The sequence below is a fragment of the Falco cherrug genome, chromosome 4 (assembly GCF_023634085.1).
Source record: "Falco cherrug isolate bFalChe1 chromosome 4, bFalChe1.pri, whole genome shotgun sequence".
Lineage (NCBI taxonomy): Eukaryota > Metazoa > Chordata > Aves > Falconiformes > Falconidae > Falco > Falco cherrug.
The window spans coordinates 84,901,096-84,913,346 of NC_073700.1; the positions used below are offsets into that span (position 1 = coordinate 84,901,096).

The 12,251-nt window shown below is 45.1% G+C and overlaps 1 protein-coding gene across 18 annotated transcripts in view; it reads right to left on the minus strand.

The window, feature by feature from the left end:
* LOC102055566 (cytochrome c oxidase assembly factor 1 homolog) overlaps positions 1-12,251 on the minus strand; it is a 54,179-nt gene that overhangs the window by 23,345 nt on the left and 18,583 nt on the right. For 5 of the 18 annotated variants that reach the window (XM_055709183.1, XM_055709172.1, XM_055709174.1 and 2 more), the window contains 2 exons: positions 11,565-11,676; positions 482-684 (listed from right to left, as the gene is read on the minus strand). The exons of 4 other annotated variants lie outside the window; for them this stretch is intronic. The gene's annotated coding sequence lies outside the window, so the exon portion shown is untranslated. Of the gene's footprint in view, positions 1-481; positions 685-2,110; positions 2,292-11,564; positions 11,677-12,251 lie in introns of all 18 variants that reach the window. 9 more of the 18 variants (XM_055709186.1, XM_055709184.1, XM_055709185.1 and 6 more) reach the window with 5 other exon arrangements.

The window sequence follows — 12,251 nt, forward strand, 5'->3', positions numbered from 1 at the left end:
TTGTCACTGATTAGTGACATGGCTTTCTGAACCTTGTTTTTCTATCCTAGCAAAAAAAGTAGACCAGCACTTCATTCCCTTAAGTAACTGGCCAGCTTAGAAGGTATCTTCTGCACTTTCCAGTTCCAGATTGCAGTCGAACAAAGAAATCTTGAGCTTTCGTCATGGGTAAGAAACAAGACTGGTTTTAGCAGTCCAGTGATCCACTGCAGTTTTCTGGCCTCAGCACTGCTGTAACTGAGGGAGTTCTTGAAATGCAAATGAACATCAACCCAGTGCTAGGGTGTAGTAGCGAGAGCCCCTTTATTGTAGTTTTACTACAACAAGAAGAGATCTGGCAATATAAGTGTCAACTACACAGCATTGTGCTCTAGTGCTTTTTTCCCTGGCTTTGTTTAAAACAGTTGTAAGATAGGCTGATAACTATAACTATTTTAAACCAAATCGTACAATGAATGAAGGCTTCTGAAGCCTGACTTACCGTATTGAGACTGAAGCTCAGTATCTATGGCTGGATTTTTAGGCAGCTGAGGAAGCAGGGAGTGTTACTTGTCCTATAAAGCACTTGGCATAGCAACAGGCTTTTCGGTGCCAGTCCTCTAAAATGGGGGTTCAAGATCGCTATCACTTGGTAGCCTCAATCCAGCTGAAAAGCTCTCCTGACAGTTCTTATCCAGACTGCACCTTGAGCAAAAGAGAAAAAGCAAGGGAGTGGGCATGTTGCAGAGGCAGAGGAAGAATATTCAGACATTCCTAAGGATTCAGCAGGATCCCTCTACCTCCCACTCCAAGACAACACCTAGTACCGTCAGTCCTACTGCCTGTGTTTACCTTATAACCAATTTACAGTAAAGCGAGAAGTTAGCACAAGATATTTTGACATGCCAGTAGTCCCATCAAAAACATTAGGGATCCCCTGCAGCTTTGTCCAGCCGTATTCACAAAAAACTTACGAAAATAACCACACATTCTTTTGCATGAAACCATGCCTGCTGGCTGTCTGAACAGTGCTAGCAGTATTTCTAAAAAGCAGGTAACAGACCATGAATTTCAGTCCTAGAACTAAATACAATTTTCACAATTAGACAGTCCTCCTGTACAGCTCTTTCTCTGTAGGTAATGATACATAAATCCACTATAGTTCATGTGCTGGGACTTTTTGTTTACCAGTTTATCCAGTTTCTAAGAACTAGCCCACCTGAAAACATACATCACTCTTTTAAGGGCTCTTTGTGTTTACCCTTCTCTGCACATGCAGCATTTTGCTCTGCACACGTACCAGGAGGAACACAGTAGATGAGCTAGTGTTTTGAAAGATGAAGCATTTCAGGCTGCAGCCAAGATCTTTAAACTAGTAAGCTCTGTGAGAAGTGGCATAAGAAAACCTAGGATCATCCAGATTTGGTCCTCTTGGATTCTCCATGGCCAACTGAGAACCCTGTTACCTGCAGCCTCTCCCCTGCAAAGAAGACCCAGACCCTCTTCAGTATCCAGCCACTTGCTTCTCCAAAATTCTAGTATCTTTAGTATCTCAAAGACCCTGTGTCTCTCTTTTAGGTCTGTTATAACAGACAGGGAGGCTCCCAAACAGTATATACACAGATGCACACACACACACACACCATACATATTAAGAACAGTCATTTCCATAGGAAACCAGGCTGAAATAAGTGCAAGTCAGTCAATACAAAACCAGGCAATTTTCAAGACAGCTGTTAAAAGCTTGTTAAACATTTGCTAAACACTAGGAACGGGACTACGGGCTTCTAACCAAACTGCATGCCACAGCATCCCCACAGCAGCCTCCTGTGTACTCACAGCACGCAGGAGTTAATGTTACAGTATCACCACCAACAGCCCCAACAGAAATGAGACTTTCATCCATTGGTCTCTCAGCCTTAATTAATAGGACACTTTTCAATTAAACTTCAATGACATCTTTTGAAAACAAGTTTTACACCTACTATATTTCTTTTGGACAAAACAGTCTGCTCAGCTGTATTCCCAGCTGTATGTTTTGTTTCTCCCAGCCTGCTGGCAGCCACAGCCACTTAGAATGAGAGTAAGTTATGTCAACCGCTAGGATTTTCTACAGTACATATTACATCACCTTTCCTGAGAAACTTGTCTGAGCAGATCCTTTTTCTCGCTTTCTTCTTTCACAGTGTCCTTCGCATTCCTCTTTCAGTATTTGTTGTTCTCTCTGTGGAAGCTCAGTTGCTGGCGTTTTAAGGAAAGGTTACATAGCAAAAGGGTCACTAATGGCACCTTTTTCTCCCTATCCCATACTCCTAGAGAGAAAAATACAGCGTGTGGCACCTTTAGAGAAAGGTTTTCCTTCAGAAAAAACTACAGCATTCATTGCTGGTTTCAGAACAAGAAAAGGAATTTGGACCATAAATTACCTTGTTCATCTTAATTCTAACAGTGAAGAAGTAAGGAGGAGAAAGAGCAAAAGACAAACCAAAGACAGCAAATTATGCTCTGGTGCAAGTAGAAAGCCAGATCTCTGAATTTTACCCTCATCCCTGATAGTTAGGTGACCGTGCCCCTGATCAAATTGCTCTGTGCCTCTGCTTGCTTCTTTACAAGTCCTGGTACTTATGAAATAGTTGACTTGGAAGTCAACAGTCATAAGTCTTTCAAAATGTCCTCTAGATAAAATGTACCAATCAAAGTCTGGTCCAGAGGCAACTGAAGGGGCTGGGAGCCTGCCCAGTTCAGGGCCACAGACTTCAATGCAGGCAATGTAAGAACTAAGTATGTTAACTCTGGGGCAGGGTTTGGAATAAGCTGGGAATGGAGCCTAGGGAAAAAAAAAAGATAAACATTTCCAACCTTAGGTGTATAAACTTGGATGGCTTAATATACTGGTGTAAACTCATGCGCACACGTGTGTGAGCTGGCATGTGAGACAGCTGCTTGCCGTTTGTTTATGTGGGCTCTTTTAAAGTCCCTCATTGCAGCAAGGCAGTGTGTGCAGTAGACTGACGTGGTCTCTTCTAGGGCATCAGCTCAAAGGCATGGTAAGGATGCCTATTTTGACTAAAGCTAAATGGCTGAACATGAGGTTGGGAGGCATCTTCTATTCAAATGCAGCTCCTTCTTCTAAACACAGTGGCTCCCACATGATCTTCTTGAGTAGTTTGAGTCCTTCTATATAAACAATGGAAAAGGAAATCTGATTCCCAGTCTAGGAAAGGAAACACAGCTAAATGAATGCTGCTAGCAAAAGCAAGCATATTATCTCCGCCTGTTTGAAAGCCCACTGAGGTTGAACAAAATCTTTTCATTAGCTGTAGCAGTCTTTATTACACTCCATTTGAATGATCTGTTTAGGATTAAGCATTTCTTGAAAAACACACCGCTTTTACTCCCGAAGCATTTTCCATTCCATGGGACTTGGTAATGCTTTAATTTAGCAAAATGCTGAACGATCTGTGTCATGTTCATGACACATGACATGAAGTGTAACTGAAGCACTTAACATGAAGTGTAACTGAAGCACCCTGTACCCTGCAGTAGTGCTCTCTGGACCTCTGTTTTTTAAGGGATCTGTGAAAAAGCAACAGAAAAAAACACGAGCAAGCTATTTTGAGCAGGCTTAAATTTAGTAGAAATAAGTCCACATCTTTACTGGAAAACTTTTTAAACAGCCAAAAAATGAAAGGAGGGGGGGGAAGAGTTCAAAACCACTGTGTTTCAACAGCAAAATCCTCTAAAAATTAGCTTAAATCTTTTAGGATCAGCAGATCTGGGCAGATAACTAAAGCAATGGATAATGAAATAGCCAAGCACTGGGTACCCAGTTAATGTATCAGCACGCTCTTGATGGTATATAAATAATACTAAAAGAACAGGAAATTCTTAAAGTAGAAGGTGATACTTCATTTACTGTTCAACTGGGATGACTGCTTAGGAAGTCACTAATGCACATTCATAATGAATACTAGCAGTGAGCACAGGCAGAAACTTGCCTGTTGCCCAAATGAGTATGACTAGTAATGAATGTTGCTCCTACTAATCTTTGTTAGAGCCTGAACTTCACTTCCAGAAAGGCAAGATTATTTGAGAGGTTCATTTTTCACACTTGATTGCAGAATCAGATACATGGAGCTCTTCCAGGAGCATTTTGGGCTTTGGTTTCTTCTGAGCAGAAAGAACAACAAAGAGTAACAAAGCCCAAAGCACCTGCTCCAAACTTGGTTCAAAAACCTGCCAGTTGTGTGTTGGGTTGAGAATTTTCCTTTTCTTTTCTGCAAGGTAGAAAAGAAAGAGGGGAGGGAGTGGGGGAAACTAGCCCCAAGTCGTATTCTGTTCTTGTTCCAGTTGATCTGTTTAGGATTTTGACACTGGCCTCCGACAGACCAGATCAGGAAAGGCCTCAGTGTATGAGAAACAGCACTAAGGGATCAGATCGGAAGGGGACATGCAGAAGTAGTGGATGCAGTACAGGGTCCCTGGCATGGCCAGACCCCTTCTATGGTACAAAGTGACCCCCCCTGCCCCTTTTGACAGAAGCCATGCACAAGACCATATGAATACTTCCCCACCTTTCCTGTCTTAGGAGTCTCAGGTGAAGCAGCGGCTGCCTCATGCCAACCGATGGGGAAATGGTAGGCGTGAGGTGTGTCTTCCAAAAGGTCTGAATCAGGACTGCAATGCCCAAGCCAGATGTCAAAGTCAGGAGGCAGTCTCAATCCAGACTACCCTTTCCCCTTCCTGAAATGCCGAGGTTGCTGATTTTCCCACTCGCCTTTTCAGTTGCTAGGGATTTCTGTTAGAAAGGGACGATAGCAACTTAATTTCTAAAGCACCAAAAAATGCTGCAATGAGAGATTCGGGTAACGCTACTGAGGAGAAGCTGGAGTCGCACACAGAAGCCCCACACAGGATGGGCTGCGCTCACAGGTAAAACCAACTGGGTGAGTAACAGACTAGAAGCTGTGGCTTCTACAGAGAAAAGGCAGAGTCAGGACTAACAGGGAGATTAAACAGAAACGGCGTTTCTGACTATACTTTGCTCCCTCATCTTCCATTTTTACCCCTTCCTCTCCTCCCACTCCATCCCTTGTCTTCCCGTCCTTTTGCAAAAATCCAAAATGACACTAGTCATGTAACAACTACAGATCATTTGTCAGAGATTTATCTCCTCCCTCACTGTATGAGCTAATCGTTCCCAGCAAGCTTTCTGGGGTGATGAGTCAGTGGCACAAAGAACTGACAGATCAGATGTGGTATTTATTTTCTTCTGCTCATTTTAAGTATGGCAGTATCCCCCACCCACAAGCATGGAGGAAGGGGTAATCAAACGTACTGCGGCTGGGAGCTCGAAGGATAAAGTCCACAAAACCTGTAGCTTCCAGTAAAAGCCTTGTGGTTTTTGTATTCTTTTTTGGTACCAGGCATTGCTGGATGTTTACTCAGCAACACACTGTGTTAAAAGTTGCAACATCCATCTTTAAACATTAATTACCAAGGCATGATTGCTTCAAAAATCCACTGCCTGGGGCCAGGGCCTAGGAAGTGGAAAATGTAATTTCAGAAAGAGATGAGAACAAATGCTGAGCCTTTTAATTGCAGGTTAGTACAAATGACTAACAGTAAAGCAAAAATCGTTGGGATGTACTGAATGTCGAATTCAAAACCTAGCAGAGAGTTGCCTGGGGTTTGGGGTTTTTCCCCTGATCTTTGTAAAAGTCAGAGAAGCTGGTGAAGTTTGGAGAGGTGCAGGAAGTACCTTTCTAAAAATTCAGTTGAAAGAAAGGAAGTAAGAAAAGTCTAAGTGATGCATGCAAAGTCAGGCAATAGTTGCAATAGTTGTTAGACAGTTACTGTGCTTAGCTGGAGTTTCATGTCGGGATGAAGGTTGCAGTGATTTTCAGCATCTATCTCCACCTCCTTCAGTTCTACTGAAATCTACCTGGAATTACCAACAATATAACAATGGATCGGGCCTGTTTCATCACATGTGGCAACACAAGATTAAATGCTGCTGTGACTCAACGTTGCCGCATCAGGTGTCCCAGCCCGAAGCCAATGGAACCATCGCAATAGCAATGGCATCTTCATCTCCACCCTTCTGGCCTTGCTGCTGGCAGTCTGGGGACAGCCCTGTGTAAGCACCTTGGCAGGGCACCAGGGGCACTTCTTTTCCCATGAGGGTGGAAAGCTTGTTCATTCTAGCCCCCCATCACCCCTCAGTGTTGGCCATGCCTGGGAGCACACAACTGATGGGAGGTGTAACTCAGGGTCTGGTGGGCCTGAGGCTGGTTTCTTGCGTGACCAATAAGAGAGACTGTAACAGCAGGGTCCGTGATGGTCCTAAAGTTGCAGTTACGCACCAAAGCCCAGAGGCCAAAGAGACGCCAAACTGTGACACTCATCTTTTCCGGTGCTGTGTTCACCAGGAACCTCCAGCTGGGCTTCTGGGTGTGCTCAGCAGCACTTCTGACCTCACAGCACTGAACAGCGTGGTGCCTGCCTCTCCAGGATTGAGAAATGGCATGTCACTTCACTACCAGAAGGGCCTGATCCACTAGGTGTATCAAAAACCTGCCTAACCCATCATGTTTCACCCAGAGTAGCAGAGAGAAGAGGATGGTAGTGATGACAGTGCTTGTGTTCCACCTCCTGTCCCCACTTGCTTCTAACAGTTCTGTACTGAAAGCTTTTTCCCCGTGACCTGCGAGTTCTGGTTTCAACATGCTCCAAGAATGTTCTCTTGCTGGCTCAGTCTGCACCCTTCTGTTAAACGGGGAATAAACGACCTCCTTTACCTCACAGCCATTCTCACCAGGACTGTACGGCAGACCCTCACCCACAGGCCAGTTTTTGCAGGATGGCTTATGACCACACTGTTGAGAGTTTGCTCCCCGCTGAGCAGGCTGGCTGCGGCCATGCCACATACTGCTCAGCTCACACCTCATGATGCTGTAGCTAACAGTCATTATTTTCTGTGCATGGGCTTGGTGGTTTGGGTTTTTTTTGGTTCCAAGCATGAAGAAAACTAAGAGGTGTATACTGCAGGCCAGCAGAGCGGTGCTGCATCAAAAACATTACAGTGCCAGAAAAAATTGTTGCGTGCTCTAGGAAAGCAATGGGTGAGGGCACAAATTATGCTATTGCCTAACCTGGACTAACACTGAGGAACTGTCCTTGTTGAAGTAAATACGTTTGGTGTCTTCCACATCTGTCTGCTGGAGCAAGCTCTGGAGTGAACTATGCAGTTGATGACTCAGGTTTCCCCTTGGGGATTATCAATGGATTTGTTCCAGAAGAGAGAGCTCAGACACTGACAGGTGTCTGACATACTGACCACGGGTAGGATGAATGACCAAGAAACCCATTCCTGGAGCAAAACAGGAGTATGCCAAGCTACTACTTTTAAGCAATAGCTCTTCTACTTTGGTGGGGCCCATGAAGTTCAGGAAAGGTACCTCTGCTGAGCTCACTCTACTCAGACAAAGCACCAAGCAGAATATCAAACTCAAGTGAAACACAGTGCTATACAGCAGCCCTCAGCAGGTGTGGTCAAATAAGTAAAAACGTCATTGATTTTCTCACCATTTCACACTCTCTCTCACACTTCCAAGTAAGCCAGGTGAGTGCTGCATTTGTAGGGTGATGCCTGGAAGTCTGCATGAGAACACTGGGGCTTGCACTGTCTCCCGTCCTCCTCTCCTTTGCCAGTGATCCAGTGATCAGTTTCAGGTCTGTTTTATTACAGGTACGACCAGGAGACTGAGATGAGTCTCCTATGCCTCTGCCCTCTTGAATGTCAATGTTGCACTATGGAAACCCAGCTGCCACTGTGTTTTCCTGACCGCCTCTGAGATGATTGTCAAGGACAGAAAATATTAATTAAATTTTAATTAATAAATTGAATACTGTGGGGTTAATTATAGCTATTTACAGGGAGTGTATGGGATTTGGAGGGCCTACCTTCTGGTGTTTTTGCACAAAGTGTTGCCTCTTCCTCTAAGCTCTAATTAGCTGGCTTTTTTTTTTTTTTTAATAGCCAGTCTCCAAATGATTGCTCAGTAGCTCCTATTTCGTTCCTCATCAGCAGTTCTCCAGCACAGCTGCTACAGAAGGGAAGCAGCCCTGCAGTTTGCCTTACACGGAGCAGGTGATAAAGAATCAGAAGTGGTAAAAAAAAAATAAATCAAAAATCAAGAGGCCCAGCCCCTAACATTGTCTAGCAAGGGGACTATATAAGAAACAAAGGTCACAGGCAGGAGTAAGAGGGAATAGCAACATCTGAGGCTGCTGTAAGGTAAAAAATTTTCTCTCTGTATGCAGCCCTCTTGCATGTTCTGCCTTCCTGCATATGCATAATGCCAAGAGTCATCAACAGCAGGCAAGCACCTGGGAAAAAGCAGGCTGTTCCAGCAACTTGTCAAACAGCAAAGTCAACTGCACAACTTGGAGTAATTTCTCCTCTACTCCTTATTTTCAACCTACATGTTTCCTCCTTAGAGGTAAAACCTTTTTAAAATTTAAATGGACTTAATTATCTGTATTTTAAAACCAGTTACTTTTAGCTGCTCAGGGTATAGCTATAAAGAACAAGGGTCCTTTCAGGACACTGTTAAACTAAAGCCACACAGTGAACATACTGTGCCCAGATACCAGAGGAGTTTATTCCAGCCTGCTTTTCAATTTCATGCCACTAGATGCAAATAATGCCTAAGAACCAGCACAGAAGAGAGCTTTAGGAGGTTTGGGGGTTATTTTGGATGTTGTTTTGTTGGGGTTTTTTGCAGAAGTGATAAACACGATCAGCAGGCAGCCCGCTGCTTTCCCTAGAGTATCTCCTTCTGCTAGCTAGTGTTTGCGGCTGAATGGCTGTCAGAGAAGGAGCGGAGGGCAGCGGCTGGAGGACGAGGACTGGCAGCGGCACCACAGCCAGCAGTTGGCCTGGTGCCTACCTTCCCCTTCCCACCGCAGCAGCTGGCTCTGCATAGCAGGCACAAGGAGCCTGGTTTTGGCTCCTGCTGAGGTGAGATGGGCTGAAAAAATGAGGGGAAAAAAGATTTTTTTTCTTTTTGTGACCAAAAGCAGCCGTGCTAGTAAGGGAAAATGGGATTTCTGAGGTTGGAAAACCGTTGCCTAAATTGAGAAAGCTATCTTCAGTCTCAAGAAAGGAAATAACAGCCAGAATCGCTCTTGCAGAAAAGCCTAACTTGTCTGGCTCCTCAAGCCTGCTTGAAAATTTTATCTGCTCTCCACTGCAGCAAAACTGTCACTGCCCAGGGGTGCTGAGCTGAGGGCTCTCCAGCACCAAGGTGTCTCCTCACCCCACACTTTGGATGAAAGCCTGGGATCACAGTACCAAAACCCTGCTCCAGGTCTGCCTTCCACAGCCACAGAGATTCCCCTAAAACAGAGGGGATAAAGCACCGTCTCTTCTTTTAGTATTTAGAATTGCGAGAAGTGCTTGCCCACACGTGCGATATAACTCTTGCACCAATACACGCACATCTACTAGCGGAGCAGGCGTGCTCCCACAGCACTAGCAGCTGCTGCAAGACATCCTTTAAATAAAAAAACATCCTGAACGGTGCCGTCAGACGGGCTCTTACAGCAAAACTAACTCTGCAATGAGGAGGTAAAGATGATGCTGCTCCTCCCGAGGCTCAATTGCTTATTCGAGTCGCAAGATCGCAGTCACACCTGTGATGGCTGCCCACCCCCACCACCGCCCCACCGGCCACCCGCGAGCCCGGAGCCGCGCTGGGGCCGGGCAGGGCGAGGGGCCGGCAGGCTCGGGCTGCCGCTGCCGCCTTCTGGACACACGCGCAAGCGTTAGCCACCTTCTCCTTGGGGTGGGAGAACAAACACTAAGGCAAGTGTCTTCATTTCACAACCCAGTCCTGTTTTTTGGGGTTGGCTTTTTTCCCCTCCCCCTTTTTAATCCACCCCCGTGCGGCACACAACGCAGGGGGGGCAGCCCCAGCAGGGTGGCGGCAGCAGCAGCCCGCATGGCTGCCCAGTACATCCCGCCTTCCGTGGAAAACATGTAATGCAAGCTCGGAAAAATGCAGCCCTTTAGCGTTTCCTCTTCTCCCAGCATCTCTGAGAAACAGCCGAGTATGGGAGAAGTAGAAACAAGACAGTGGCGCTCGTCTTCGGAGACATCTGCATTTCAGAGCAGGGGCGTGCAACGGCACCCTGGTTAACACTGGTGGCACCGGCTCAGGGGCTCACAGAATAATTCCAGCGAGGATTAGCCAGTGGAAAGGGGTTTGGCTGGTCTTGTTGTCCGATTAGCTTTAATGACCATGTGTGAATGCAGACATCATGAAATCTTGCCATTTATGTCAATGGCAGTTGTGTTCTCAAAGGGAATTGTCCTCTTTAACATCCAAACCACAAACTGTTGAGCATGGTTACACCACAGGCATTACTGAGAGCAAGGCTAAGGTTAGAGAGGACGCTTCATCCTAAAAGAATCCAAAATTATATCTCCTGCAGACAGTAGCTGAAGTTCTACCTATTTCTTATAGCTGCAGAGTAGGACCTGACCACTGTCTTCCAAGTGGCAAACAGGATGCATATACTCAACACAGCCTCAAAACTGGCTTGCAAAATAAGCTTGGGAACAACTTTTAGTGCAGAGAAGATGTCTCCAAGGAATGGTTTAAAGACCACAATTAGAAACGGCAGACCAGAAAAAGCTGTGAGGTTGGAAGGAAATGTCTGAATTAGTAGAAAGCAAAAAGGAGCCAGAAAGAAGAGCTATGGGGACAATGCAGAAGGCAGGCAGCAATGAAAAGCTGCAGAGTGCAGCACTGCATGGCTCCTCACTGATGACTTATTCTTTTGCCCTGAACTAAGAAGGAGATTAAGAAAAGTTGAGTTTGAGGCCGTCAAAAGCTTGCAGCAGCTGCAAGCATGCAGCATCTAAAACAAAGGGCCTCAATTTAATGGCAGCTTTTTTAGGGATTGCAGTACATGAGATGGTGGCAACAGAGGCAACAGGTCATACAAAGTGTACAGGTAATCAAATGCGGTCCATGAGGGGAACTTAAATGATCTAAGTATTACACAAATGCTGCTGTGCTTCTGTGCTGCAAATGATACTTGTTTCCATTTCAGAGAGCCAGCTCAGCAACGACACGGAGTCAGGCTGGAGGACCATAAGGCAAACATACAGCAATGGTAGGGCAATATACTTATTTCAGAAACATAAGGCACTTGAAATATTTTTTTATTACACTTATTTTAAATGTGTCAAGCCTTCCTTTAATACACATCTAGCTTAATGATAAGTACCAACCTGTGTGGTGATTAAAGCCACACTACAGCTTTGATATTACCATGTTGCTATTACGGAGCCCAGTTTCAGATGCTGCCCCATCTAGGTTGTTGGGTTTTACAGTTAAGACTCCATTTGAGTTTAGTTGCTGTATAGCTGGCCCAAATGTATGCACTGTTACTGCTTCTTACTGTAATGTCTTCACTGGATGTCGTTTAATGTAGGTTTATTAAAAATAGTAATAGGCTATGTTGCACAACAGTGTAATCAAAGTAGCTGATGATAACGGCAGTTTACTCACGTCAAAGCACCTCACTCCTACTGCTGTTAAGTCTCAGTTCCCGTAGCTCTCCAGGAAGGACACAGACAACTCCCGTCTGAAGTGTGTTTCAGCCAGATCTAGATTCTGAGCCCTGCAGAAAGGGATTCATAGATGCACTTGTCTCTAACACTGGTACTTGGCAGTGTTGCGTGCTTTATAACAGAGGGTCAGTGAAGTACTTTTACTGTCATTGGGTACTACACTGGGAAAGATCTCTGTTTATAAATTTTATAATTTCTGGTCCGTATTGATTTTAAAAGCATCTTTAGCATGCAAGCAGCTGTTTAATGCATTCTGACCCAAAAGCAAGGCATTTGCATTAGTATTCCCACTAGAACGTTTGTCCTTTCGTGTCCGTGCATTAAGGCCCCGTTTAAAATCTGTCCATGTCCTTAATCCCTCTGGGGAGCTTTCCCTGAATTTTCAATGCTAGCCCACAGTCTGTAACAAAAGGGGGGGGGGGGGGTGTTGGGGGTTGGGAAGAGACAGAGAACAGTGTTTATGCATAAAGTTCAGCAGCCTTTTCACGTAAAAAACATACACACACACAAAAGCACCTCAGCTACAGAGCCTGGCATTTCCACACCAAAGATGTGAACAGCATTTGCAGTTTTTCAAGTTAACTAATTTACGATAAGGGCATAAGGCATCTGAGCTCCAGATGCA